Source organism: Scatophagus argus, chromosome 5 (genome assembly GCF_020382885.2).
Source record: "Scatophagus argus isolate fScaArg1 chromosome 5, fScaArg1.pri, whole genome shotgun sequence".
NCBI classification, from domain to species: Eukaryota; Metazoa; Chordata; class Actinopteri; family Scatophagidae; genus Scatophagus; species Scatophagus argus.
Genome location: NC_058497.1, coordinates 8,340,674 through 8,355,019, shown reverse-complemented (window position 1 = coordinate 8,355,019; position 14,346 = coordinate 8,340,674). Strand labels below are relative to the sequence as shown.

The window sequence follows — 14,346 nt, the reverse complement described above, 5'->3', positions numbered from 1 at the left end:
TTCCTTCTTTCCTTTCACACTCCCTCTTACCCTTGCACTCTCTCTCTCAGTGGGACCTCGTGCAGACTCAGACCAAAACACTGCTCTCTTGTTTAGGGCTGGGCGAGCTCTCTGTCTGACCACTCCTTGAGCTTAATCGCCACTGAGTTCTTTCCAAATTGCAATTACTGATAAACAGAGTTGGCTGATGGGGACAAGTGATTGTGCAGGCCATAGCGGGCAGTATCTGGCATCAGCCTAATTGTCACAAACAATCTGCCTCATTTCTTTACCCTTGCTACCGGGGAGTGATTGCGCTGAGCACACTTGAGGGGCAAACCATTTATGAGTCTGCTCATTTGGGACCACTTTGAAGTGTGCTCCAGTGTTTCTCAAGAAAAATTTCCTCTCCTCAACAGTATGCGTTTTGGGATCGTCTCTAAACAGTTGTTTTAGTCTCTGGCGATAAACAGCTTCCATTTAGAGAGATTTTGATTCGTCATCACAGATAGATGGGAAAATATTCAGTGAGTATGATACACAAAATTTAATGTTTGTTGTTCTTTTTCCAGGATGATGTGGCAAAAATCCCTTCCCTTTCAGTTTTGTTTTTTCATTATCTGTGGTGTTCTCGCAATATTTGTAAATTTTCTTCATCCAAAACTTTACATTCCTACAGCTCATGAGAGATCGCACATGTGGGAGCAGACCAGCGAAACCACAGCCTTCTATACACTTACTCTCCTGAATCAGGTAAGTTCCTTGCTCAAGGGTTCATTGCCATTAATCAAGATGTTTTTCCTACTCCCAGGCTAAACCAGCAATGTTCCTGTAACAAGCCCGTTCTTCAGCACTTTATACCACCATGATCCCCTATTTAGAATTATATGAGTCCTACGATTTCACCAGTTCTCATTCTGCCCAGATGTGAATTTAAGCAAACATGGAGCATGGGACTTTTCAAAGTCACTCCGTTTGAACAGATTCATCAACTGAATGTAAGAAAAAAGAACAAAAGCCATCGGCATCTACGTGTCTCTCTATATGTATTGCATCTGTCTATGAGAGAGACAGATTGGAGGTGATTAATGGAAGGAAGCTTTGACCTTGTCCTCTCCTCATCCCTCCTGAGCTCCAACCACAGCAAAGCTTGAACCCTCCCTAAGCAGAAAGAAAGAGGAAATGACCCAACTCAAACAGGAAGTGCTGCAAGGTGACCAGTAGCAGTCCTCAGCAAGGTGGAGAAATTATGCTTTTACGTGTGTATGTGTGTGTGTGTGTGAGAGAGAGAGAGAGAGAGAGAGAGAGGCTTTGGTTTGTGTTGGCCTACCTCTGGTCCTGCTACACCACTGTTTTAGCAGTTTGGGGCAGGAAACAGCTGTGGAGAGTGAGGCAGAGGTAAGAGTCTGAACACAGCCGTTTGAGGGTTACAGTGCCCTGCTTGCCAATATCAATCAAACTGCATGAAGCTAGGCTTTTACTGAGCTAGAAAACCACATCATGTTAGCACATTCACACAGACACAGGCTCCAGTACACTGTCAGTCATGCTGGATAATACTCGGCCACCCTGATGAAGGTGGATCTTGTGATTATAGATCCAGTTATTCTCTGGCCTTTTTGATCTTGTAACTCTGCAACTTTGCAAAGTTTTATGAGTTGATTTATGTGTTTTCAAGATGAAAGTGGCTTGTATAAGGAACCAATACATCAAGCAGATGAGGAGTAAAAGTGGAATAAAGATGAATGAAGGCTTGAGTGAGACAACAATAGAAGTCACTGGAATATTTTGAGCCCCACCGTTTGCAATGAGGACGTGTCATTTTCTGGTTAAATTAGTCACACCCCTCGCCCAACAGGCCACATCACCACAATCGACTGGGTGGATTCGCTGTGGCTTTTTGCCCTAGACAGTTAACATGTCTTCCACTAATAAAAACCATAATTCTGCAAATTGATGGATTGCAGTGTGTGCATGTGAGAACAGAACCATGCAGAATGTCGACAGGACTGGTATTTGTGAAATTAAAAAAAAAAGAGAAACGGACACAGACGCGCACCATTCAGTCCTGAAGCACAGCCTGAGGCACATTTCATTTGTATTCCGAGGTTTTTTCTAACAGTTTTACCCTTAGCTTGTCCCTGCCAAAGCAGTGGCATTTTCCCTGTTGTCAGCTCAGGTGATATGTAGCACTTGTGTCAAGCAACACAGGCATTCACTGATGATGATGATGATTATTGACCTGGGCCAATACGAGTTTAAATAATTAGATATTATAATAAAGAGGGATATTAAAGTTCATTATTTATAGAAGCTGAACAAAATATGAGAATGTAATGCAATGCTTTATACCTCTCTGACACAGTGTCAACAACCTATGAAGATAATGAGCTTCACTAAGGCACTGTTTAATGTGCTGTTAATATACTGAATAGCATAAAAATGTTGCTGTTACTTTGTCTGCCAGCTGCACTGTGCCCCAGCTTAGTGACCCATAGACTGATGTCAATTTGTCTGCATGTGTACAAACCTTTCGAATTTCTGTCCAACCCAAACGCTGGGAGACTGAGAGACATTAGCAGGTAACAGGAGAAGCCCCCTTGGGATGTGTTGAGGGAGCTGGTGGGTTTACCAGTGAAAGATGCTGTCAGTCCCCACATCTATGCAATAATGCAACAAGAATGATTCCAAAAAAAACAAAAGCCAAGTCCCAGGGGACCCCCACCCCTTCCCTTGCCCCCCCATACGCTGGCTAAGTAAAATAACTCATAGTCAATTTCTTGTCAGGTGAGTTTAAGACACTAATATATTACCTTGTTCTGTCATCCCGTGCCGCCTTAGCTCTTGTTTGTGACCGCTTGTTTGTCCAGAGAAAAGGTCATTACTTCCCAACAGCAGATAATAAACAGTTAATCTGTATTGCTTTTTTAATAATCATCTGACATTAAGGGAAAGCAGCTGGTGGTGGTATTTACAGAATGATCTGAAATTTCATAGTATCTGTTATCCAGCTGCGAGAATGCATCTGGCAAGCAGCCTGCTATATGGAAGTCTGAGCTGATCCTCTCTCTCTCTGTCTCTACTTCTGGCTCCCGGCTCTCTTCATCTCTCTTTATCTTTTGTCATCCGTCAAAGATGTTTTCACTGAATTGAAAAATGGCAACAAAGTTAAGTGTGGCAGTGATTTTGCCAGTACCTAAGCTTTCCCTGGCTTTAGTATTGGCTTCATGAATCCATAAATGACTTGTTAATGCTCTAGGTCTAATTTGTCCACTGCGATAGAAGTTTCATTACTATGATGCTTTATTGTCTACAATGTGTAACCTTCGCACTTGTGTTTTATTCCAGTCTTATTATACACGTGTTCTATATATAAAATGACTTTTGATGGTGTAAGCAGATCTCTTTTTTCATTGAGAACATGTTAAGTGTATTTAGATCCTTGTATATGTCCTGTCATCAGAGCAGACATCCTAAAGGGCTACTTTCAGTACTCTGTGTCAAAATTGTAAATTATACAGCAAGTCTGAGGTTTGGTTTGGAAACTCTCTTATGGCTCTCTATCATATTTTTTATGGAATATAGTTCCTCTAAAAGTTGAATTCCCCCATGTTTTAGCTATGGTAGACAGTTTAACCTGGAATGGATATGAAAAGGTCTCAAACACAGACACAAAGGAGCTGTAACTCCCATCTGAGATAGTCATCAAGTCTTTCTTTACACCCTACATTGATTAAATGATTAAATCAAAAGAGTTTTTTTTTTCCTCTTTCAACTGAAAGTGCATTTTTGCTTGCTTAATCCAAAACAAAGTCTGAGGTCAACCACAGCACAGCACCCCTTCATCTGGCCTGCTTTCATTGTCTTATTCAAAGACTTATCTGCTGGTTGGGTGTTTGTTGTCATGGTGGCTTGAATCCCATGATACATTTATGGATTCAGTAATATACTAACAACTGCATAGCTTATTGAGGACACCATAGATTTTTCTACAGCTTGGCTTTCTTGACCCTTCAAAGAACATTTTTTAGCAGTCTGTGTTAGGATTTTCCTCGCTCTTTCACTGAACATGAATTTCTCGTTCAGGCAGCTATAAACAAGGTGAAGGTAAGACAAACATTAATACTACAGAGTAGGCTGCATTTTACACACTCACACACAATTTAGCTTAGAGTCCACAACACTAAATAGTGGATCCACTTTTGCATGTCACAGTCATGCTATTCTCTCCAGCAGACATCAACCTGTGCACGCAACAACAACAACAACAACAACAACAACACACACACACACAGATGCAAACATACCACACTAAGTGGTTCTAATATTTACAGACTGTCTGTCTAGTGCATTTGGCCAAGGAGATTTGTCTCAATCCTCCCAAAGTCACGCAACACCCAGATCTGTGGAATGCCACTCCCTCCGTTATGTTTCCCAGTGGATGAAGCCATTACAGATGACCTGAGTGTACCTCTGATAGCAACACGTCAAAGAACAACAGAGAGTCAGTTTATACCTTAGAGCTGAAAAGTTATGCATCAACATTTTGAATTTTTAAGCGTAAATAACATAATGGTATTCTGGTTTTCATAACCATGTGGTATGTGTGTATAGAATATTGTGACTGTATCTTCTTGCTTATCTACTCAAATGCATTCATAATATTGTGTGCAGTAATTATACTGACAGGATGTTTTGTAACAGATCAAAAATAGTGGTTAAGTGGAAAATGACTGGTTAGTATTTTGCCAAATATTTCTCTTGATGGTAACTTAATTCAACTAATTTAAATGTTCTTGATGTTGTGTGCGTCATAGAACAGTGTTTTTACATAAAAACTGTCCACATGCAAAGGTCAACGTGACACGATATGGGTTAGGTTTTGGGTGTGTGTTATATGTGCTGCAGTTTCAGTTTCGTGGCTCAGGTTTAGTTTTTAACTCTTTTATTTAGTGTGCCACCCATCTAACACATCTTTATGACCACATGTCATAGAGATGTGTTGAATGTTTTGCAGTAATCATTTGCTGTCAACATATTCTTTTTGTCTAACAACCCTGATTCAGTGTAGACTCATCTGCAGAGGGCTGTGACAGAGCTTCTGAAGAATGTGTGTTAAATTTTCAAACACGTGGCCCTGTCTGACTTGGTTTGGTGTCAGTGTGGCATGTTCCAATGAGGTGCATATTAGGACCTTGCTGGATCACAGTCTGTTTCTGTTGGAGCACTGGGCCACATATTTGAGCCACATGTGTGTTTGAGACAGGGAGCCAAAATGAAACACACATTGGGACGCAGAAGTGCTGCGTCTGCAGTTGCATTCCTGAAAGCAGACTCACAGGCTCACAAAGTGGGGGTGACTGTCACGGCTGAAATGGTATTCCGGGAATTATTTGCTGGACATCTTGTTGTTATACTTTTATTTCTTTTATAGTTTGGAATAGTTGGGAAGCTTTGCTACTGTGTCTGTTTTTCATGCCTTGCTGCAGTGACCATCATTTTTTGACAGAGGGCAGCAGTAAGCTATTAAAAATCAAGCATACTCCATTTTGGTCCCAGCCCAGAGCCACATGCCAAAGACAAGCCATGAACTTAAGCTGATCACACTCTGCCTAATTTGTCCAATTTAAGCTTGTTTGATTCATTGGTTGAAAACTGTCTGTCTGAGAAGAGCCAAACCACTTTGCTCAAATTCCAAAGCATATTTGAAAGTCTGCCAGTCGTATTTGGGGTTGCATGCACATTGCTGCATTGAAACAATATGTCAGTTTGGATAGTGAGCTTTGAGCAATAAGCAAATATATTGGTTAAGCCATCCTGATATTGTGCAACAAAGTGCATGACAAGGGAAGAACAGGAGTTAAAAGACACCATCAACCTTTTGTCGTCACGTTTTTTTTCTTTTAAATATTTTGAATTGTTGTGTTGGCCTTTTTATGACTACAGTCTGCCATACAGACTCTATCTAATGGTCCTCATGTGTTCCCCTTAAGCGTTTACATCGTTGTATACAACTAACGTGTGAAACATAATCTTCCCTATGACAGGCTGTAATTACAGCTGTAGGTTTATGAGCTCTTCTTCGCACAGCATATTTCTGATGGCCTGAGCAGAAGTTTATTTCAAGTGTGGCATTCAATTCAAAACACCAGTTAAAAACTGAAAAACTGTTTCAGTTTTACTCAAAACTGAGACAAATATTAGAAGGTTTGCACATGAAATGTAATTGAACTCAAATGGATATTAACATGCACGGGTGTTGACTATGTGTGGGTTTTGTCAGTTTTGTTTTGTTTTTTTTCTTTTTTAAATCTGAACAAAAATCTGACAAATAAATTGATAATGACTGTAAGGCCTGGTGGAAAAATGTGATCAATCAAGATTGTGAGTTGATTGTGAGGGCATGTCCATGACCAGCATCATCTCTGACCTGCCACGTGGCTCATAATGTTTCTGATCAAGTGTTTTCACAAGGTCTTACCTCCCCCCTCCGGCAGGCAACAGTGTACTTCTGAGCAGAGTGAGATGGATGCCGAAGTGTCTGTTGGGTAGGGCAGAGGGAGGTTAGAACATTAAAATACACAAATGAACTGGATGCACTTGTTGGCGTCCAACATGGCTTCATCAAGGGCCTGTTCTCCCTTGTCTTCATAAACAGAGGTTACTTGGGTACAGGGGGGCTGGGTTCATCCCTGCAAGGGATCATGTACTCAGGCTTGGCATTTTTCATATTTACATTGCTTGATAGTCTCAGTAGATCTGTTTATGATATTTTCCCACTCACTGTTTGTTTGTAGTTCTTTCTTCTCAGCTAATTCTCTTCTCTATCTCTCTGCTCTTTTGCCCTCTCTTTTTTATCTCTCTCTTCAGCGTCAGCATGATATCCAGCATGGTAGGTTTCTAAATGTTTTAAATTGTTATTAAAATGACGGAGTTATGTGATTGTATGGAATAAAAGATAGGTATTAAAAAAAGAATTGCAACTCAAAATGATGGGTGACTTGTTTTGACAGCATTTCAGATGTTTGACGAAAACATAGCTGCCTATGAAGTGAACAGAGACAGAAACCAGATTGCAGCAGAAAACCTGTAAAAAAGAAAAAAAAAAAATAGGCCACAAAATTGTGAAGCAGATCCATTTCCACTGCCCTCAGTTTACTTTTAACTGTTTCAGCCCGTCTGTCCCACACCTGGCTGCTGAGCGTGGCAGCGAACAGAGCACGCTCTGTTCTGCGCCTGGACAAATCTGCCGAGCCATACGGAAAATAAATCAGCTCCACATTCATTTAACAAAAAAAGCTGTCGGCAGATTTATTTCATTATTGGATCTTTCTCATTTTTAGCATTCGCTTAGCTTTTTCCCCTCTACCTTCTACTTTTTTTTTCCGCTCATATACTGCAATTTAACTAAAATATAATAGGCCATCTCATTCCTGTTGGCTCCTTGTGGAGCAAAGGGCCTCAGCCGTGCTTCTCCAGTGGATCCTCTTCAAAGGGAACCAGCGTATTGGTTTTGTGTCTCCACCTCTTCGCTATCTCTTGTGCTGCGGTTTGCGAGGTGCTGTGAAAAATGCTGGCCCAGCCACCTAAATTGCTGCATAATGACCCAGTGAAACGTCCCCTACCAGGAGAGCCTGGGCTCTCTGAAACAACACAGACAAACCTGCACAAATATACTGCTTTGTTTATGGAGACGCAAAGCCCTCATGGAAATAATCAGCCTATTAGGGTCAGATATTTCAAAGTGTGTTATCTGTTTTTCCTCTTTACCCTCATTTATGGTCTTTGATACAATTCCCATACCCCATCCCCCAGCGGCAGCAACTCTCTATGATAAAATCCATCCGTCACTAATTCTCCCTCTCTTTCTCTCTCTCTCTCTATCTATTTATCTGAGTGTCTCTGGCACACAGTGCAATGATAAAAGTGTTGATTTGTTATCATTCTGACTCTGCGTGGCTGGTGCACATTGAGGTCACACAGCAGAGCAACTGTGAAACCACAGCACCCAAATCTGACATTCGTGTGAAAATAAACATAGAGGTACGTGACAGTTTCATTTAAAACTGTGCAAGATTGTGTTGATTTTGATTTTCACTCCCTTTCCTTTTTGAAACTCAACTGCAGAACACTCAAAACACACATAATCAAGTAACGAAGGTCAACATTTCAGAGAAACAATGTAAAATCTGGCTTATTTTTGTTACTGGAACCTAACTAGGGCCTTTGAGAAGTATCACCTGTTTCGCACAAATCTAATGGCCTTGCCTGTGCCTTTACAGCTGCTGACAGTACAACTCGCACTGAGAGACTATCAGCTTTATCCTCCCAGCATCCTTTGAGGAAGGAAGCAGGGCAGGCTGCATTAGTGCCCCACAAGCTTTGCACCGCCATCTCCTGCAGGGACACTGGTTATTTTTGGAATGAGGGTGGATCACGTTACAACTACGAGAAGACCCCTCAGACAGGAAATCACCCAGCACGCCACCCAGCAGTTCCTACATTCTTGGCTTAGAGCCGGACTGACTGAATGCTGCTTGGTAATTCAGTCCCATATGCAGACAGTGGTCAGAGAGACGAAAGCCCAACAGAACATCTTCTTTTCAACTCCGGATGACCTATTCTCAACTGAAATCTCTGCACATGCAACCAATCAGCAGTGTGTGACACAATATATCTGTATATATATATATGCGTGTGTGTGTGTGTGTCATAGAATTGCAACAGCTTGCAGTAGTTTTTGTGTAGACGTATAGGTCATCATACATTTGATCAAACAAGCCATTCATGCTTGCATTTATTACTCTGTGGATCTATGGAATAAGCATCAAAAGCTTATTTTACAGTTTCTCATAATGACGAAGGCCAGTGCCTGAGCAAACTATAGTTTAATCCCACAGTGGCGTACAGAGGTGAAAGCAAGATTAAATCAAGTTTCTACATGACTGGAATATTTCCTGGATCATTACCGTGAACCAGCAAGACACAGCACAATGTAGTCATGTGTTGTGCTATTTGTTTCATATGAGCATTCCTGGGGTTAACTGAAAAACCACACAGTTATTATGTGGGAAATATCAAAGGCTGTGTGGCCACCAGGGCTGAAGAGGAGAGCGTGGGAGGTTTGTGACATACCCCCAATTTCTCTCCATCTGCCCACCAAAAACGCATGTCTGTGTGGCGAAGAGACAGGAGCAATGCTGCATCTAATGAGGTTGTTTGGCTGGTCTGCAGTGGACTTTCCTCTTAATTTCAATGAAGTCATACCCTCAACCAAACACCTTGCAGAGGAAACCCTCAATAAGGCCATATGAATTTAGCTTTATAATGGGCAACATATCCATGTTGTATTTATAGACAGACAGATTTTTTTTTCTTTGTATTTGAAATGCAATATCTGGATTTGTTAGATCAAACAGTGCAAAGCTAAAAGTCAAGTTTGGATAATTGTGTATGTTTCTTTGTTACAAAAATAATTAAACAATTATGATTTCCCAGAAATAAATTCCTCCTATTGATTTTTCATGTTCTGGATTTTTGTTTGTCTGTGCACCTCTGTTTTTGAGGATCGGAAGGAATGTGTGCCATTGCCTGCTTTATTGGTGTTCACATCAGGCTGACCTCAGGGTGTAAAGGGCTGTTGCCTCACCGTTACTTAGCCAGCTCAGGTTACAAACCACCCATCCACCCTGAGAGAAGGCAGAAAGGAGGTGACCACATGCAAATTGAGAAATGCATCAAACCTCCATGACACCACACAGCATTTGGCATCCATCATGGATTGTTATGTATGGGCAAATAAAACTCAAAATGGATCCCAAATGTACTCTTTACTTGAGACACCCATCACTCCTTTAAAATGCATACATAAACGCAGACAATCATAAACTCCCTACTCCTTAGTACTATACTGGTGACCTTCGAAAGAGATATCTGGAATTGATTTTGTCAGCTCACATTTAACCTCTGCCCTGTAACAACACCATGAATGTGTGTAATCACCTCTTATTGGTGAAAGGACGGAGGGAAATTTGACACTATAGTAAACGTTATAAATGTGCACATCCTTGTGAGCATTAAACAGTCCAAAAGTGCAGTAATCAGAGAGGTTTCTGCTCAGTAACTGACATTTGTCACTGATGGCGTTACTCATTATTTGTGGATCATGTTTGTGAATCATGGTGAGGCATGATGCCCTCTTTGTCTACTAACCTCAAAATATTCAGACAAACTATTGAAGCACAGCCTCGTTTCGTGATGGGATGGGAAAATGTGTGGGTTATAATGTATTACGCTAAAAGTGTCAGAATTAATCTTGTATTTAGTAGCAAATAGCCTCACAACACAAGCTTTTGTCTGCACACAACGTACTGGTGTCCCTCCACTATGTGCAAAGGGCAGCAGCTCCGGAAGCTAGAAAACCAAGCGTACAAATACATGGATTAAAGGCAAACTTCTCACTCTTACAGCCTTGGCTACAGCACATTCACTGGTTGGAAGGTATAGAGTGAGGAAGAGGGAGTAAACTGTCTCCCCCTCTTTCATCATTTCCCCACACCCTCCACACCGCTGCTGCACCAGAACCCACCTTCATTAAAACTCACTAGAGGGTTATGAATGGGCCTGTCTGGCCCGCTGCACAGCCTTGAAAGCCCAGCTGGTTCCTATTACAGGCTGTGTGTGTGTGTGTGTGTGAGTGTGCGCGCACACACATGTGGGTGGTGGGTGCGGCTGGGAGAAAGAGAGCAAAAGAGAGTCCAATCATCTGACACTGAGGGGTAACAGGTCCTGGTTAATTCCTGGCAGGTAGCTCTGATGAGACCCAGAATTCAGGTGCTGCTGAAGAGCAGAGGTAGGAGAAGGCCTTGATGGGTGTCCATCTAATCTTCCAAGACCTCTATCTCCCTTTCTTTTCCCAAGCCCATCCCCCTCATTCTTGTTCTCAACTTTCTCCTATGCTCACTTTCACCCCACATCACTTGCTTCATCTGTTGCCTTTTTGCTTTTTTTCTTTCACCTGCCTACCCTTTGGAAGTTACAGTAGTATTTTATTTTAAAGTGTTGTCCCTTTGTTTTTGTGTGTGTGTGTGGTGGGGGGTGTCTGGTACTATTCTTCTGGCTGTGATCCAAACACAAGGCTTGGATTTCAGGCCCCAAGCCAGCCATTTTAGGCCCATTTTTATGAAAGTGTATAAATCTGAGAGAGTCACAGAGGGGAGGTATATATGCTCAGTCCCATGGCCTTTTGTTCTCATGCTGGTCTCTCATTGCAGTGGCAGGGGGTTGAGGGCTGAAATAAAACTGCTCAAATGAAGAGACCATGATACAGTAGCTTTATGCATCATCCAAACAATGGCAGACTTCATGCAAGTCAATTTATTAAAAAGACTTAAGGAGATACAAGATTACTATGATTATAGTCCATAATTACAACAATAATCTGTGAAATCTCATCATCTTCGAGTTATGTTGTTACGTTCCTTTCTGGGCAAAATAACGGATACTGAGCACCGCACACCAACTACTGGACACAAGGTTCACAAGCAGTTTTAATATCAAATCTCTAAAAAAAAAAAACAGAACACAAAAGGTTGTTCAAAAATGTACAAAAAGTCCTGAACAAATACCTGATGGGAAAAAATGGCAGGTGAGTACTGGTCAGAGGTCAGAAAAAAGGTTCAAAATCAAAAATCCTCCAAAAATCTGAATGGAGGTTGAACAGGAGTTCAAAAAACCAAAGGGAAGAGCTGGTCATGGAGAAAAACACAGTGAAGGAATGCAATGGACCTAGGGCAAAAGAGCTAAATCATCAAGATTTCAGAGCCTGAAGCTATATACCACAACGTGTGTCAAAACGATCTGGAATGAGGGACCCAGTCTTTTGAAGCAGAAGGCAGGAGTGGAGCTGATTGAAGACAATAGGCAGCAGGTGAGCAGGTTCCAAAGGCAGCAGAAGAAACCAGGTCTCCATGCTCAGCTCACGTTATACTAAAGCAAAAAGGGGACAGGGGAGGCAAGACAGGAACAAACCAAAGCACGAGGTAGCGGAGCTGACAGGATAAACTAAAAAAGGGGGAAACAGGAGAGGAAAACTGACAGATCCTGACTTATGTTCTTTCGCAGCAATTAACAGTGCCCACATTAAAAGAGAGCCCTTCACACACATTTAGTCCATGTACAAAAATGTAACATCATAACCTTCATAAAAAGTGGTTGACGTAAAACTGTATTGTTGATATGTGAGCCATCTGTGACAGGTGATGTTTGACAGCATCACTGTGGTCATGGTGACAATGGAGAGAAAGACGTGTAACGAGGACATGTCCTTGTATATGATATCACTTTGCTGGACAGCATGGTTTAAACTTAGTCCACTCACACCCCCCACCCCCCACCCTTCCACTTTGTATTCCCAGGCTTGAGTAAATCGTCTCACTTACGTCGAGGTTTACATTCTCATGCCCTCCTAACCACCAGCCCCTCAGCTCCCACCCCCTACAAGCACATTTTTCTCCTCTTCTCTTTCTTTCTCCCATCAATAACACCCTCATTCACAATACATTCACAATAGTAACCTATACCCACGCACGCGCGCACACACACACACACACACACACACACACCATCCTAAACTGCTGCACAGTGCAACACATGTGCTTCCAATTAGGTTTTCTTTTGTAAAGAAGTGAGCCTTCTCAGACCACCTCCTCCTTGTTGTATTCACACACCCCCACTTTAGTTCACATGAACACATAAGTGTACAAATTTTAGGAGCATGCGCTTAATATTGACTTACACCCCTTCTGGAACAATGCAAATTCTAGAGGTCTCATTGCTTAAATGTCCTTTTTATTGCCTCCCTCCCATTCAGTATTTGAAGAGGATTAATCAGTGGTGATGGTTTTACTGCATGTGGACATACTTGATTTGTCAGAAGACACAGTCGGATCTATACGCTGTTAACAAAATGTTGAAGTTTACAATGTAATACCAAAATATATATAATAAATATAAGATTTTATTTACTTTATTTTGCACTTAACTATTCATCCTAACTCACAATACAGCAAAATAATATAAATGCATAACACAACATAACTACACTGAAAGTTATATTTCCTGTAATCACATATGTTATTTTCATATACAAGTTTGTTGACAGCTCTTACTGTATCACAGCCCACTGTGAGTCACAAAATGTTCAGAAAATCATCAATTTTGTGAAGTTCTGGCTGTGACCACTAGAGGAGCCCCTACAACACATGAACACCACGGCATATTCAGTGACAGTTAAACCAGTGCAGGGATGCTTTTTTGTCTGTCACACTTCACCCAAGTCATTCTACTTTGTAATCATCTCCCACCACTAATGGTTAATGTGGTCTCGTGTCACCCTCAAACAGCCAAGAAAGAACAAGAGTCTTGGAGGTCTTCCATCACACATCATTCAATATCAGGCTGTACATACAGCTTAAATAAATCTGGTTAATATCAACTTGGGTGCACACACATGTAAGTTCATTGTTTACCAGTGACTCACATAGCAGCATTGTTTAAGTGTAGTTGTTTTCTAGGCCGCTGCTGCGGTTTGTGATTGAAATTACTGTTGCCAAGGAAACGTTCTAATTTGGCTTCATTGTAGACATTGTGGTTTCAGCAACAGGTGTCTGTTATTTTTGGTTTCTTTGTTGCAGCGTGCTGTGTGTTTAAGTACCTTTGTTTGTGTGTGAATGTGTGGGTGTGTGTGCTTCTGCAAGGGTGTATGCATGTACGTTTGTGTGCTGATGTGTGTCCTACCATGCCACCTTTGCATCTACAGAGACAGAAATACACAGCCGCAAGCTGAGACAAGCAGGAGCAAATAAGGCTCTGAGCTCCACACCCATGGGATCTATAGCATTTGTTTACCAACCCCCCTTGAAGGTGTGAGATTAAAAAAAGAGGTTCTTTAAACCTCTGTTCAGTTCACATAAGCAAATCAGGCAAGAGGGGAAAAAATCAGGTTACCAAAGTTGTTGTGTGCGCTGAATCAACCGCCAGTGAACTTGACCTTTCAATTTTTTCCATTCCTTTTACTAAGCTGATGCATGAGGGTTTTGGTTGACAGGTAGTTACACTTCACAAACACCAAACCTCTCTGTGATGTGAAACCAAGAACAGTCCATGTTTGCGATTAATTTAAATGACAGATGTTAAAAGGCAGATCTTCAGACTTTCCAGCTTCTTCACAATCCAACATCAACATCTTGTTTTGAAATAATAACTGATAATTTGACATTTCACATATCCGCAGAAAATATGCACAATGTTTGACATCGAAGACCATGTTAAGCCTACACAGAGCCTGAACTGAACTGAACTCATTAC

The 14,346-nt window shown here is 41.4% G+C and overlaps 1 long non-coding RNA gene across 1 annotated transcript; it reads left to right on the top strand.

Annotated features, from left to right (window-relative positions):
- Positions 1–338: 338 nt before the first annotated feature.
- Positions 339–10,079, top strand: LOC124059983. Its single transcript, XR_006843470.1, has 3 exons — positions 339–506; positions 659–732; positions 8,262–10,079. It is a non-coding gene; the product is annotated as an uncharacterized LOC124059983 (long non-coding RNA).
- The last annotated feature ends 4,267 nt before the right edge of the window (positions 10,080–14,346 follow it).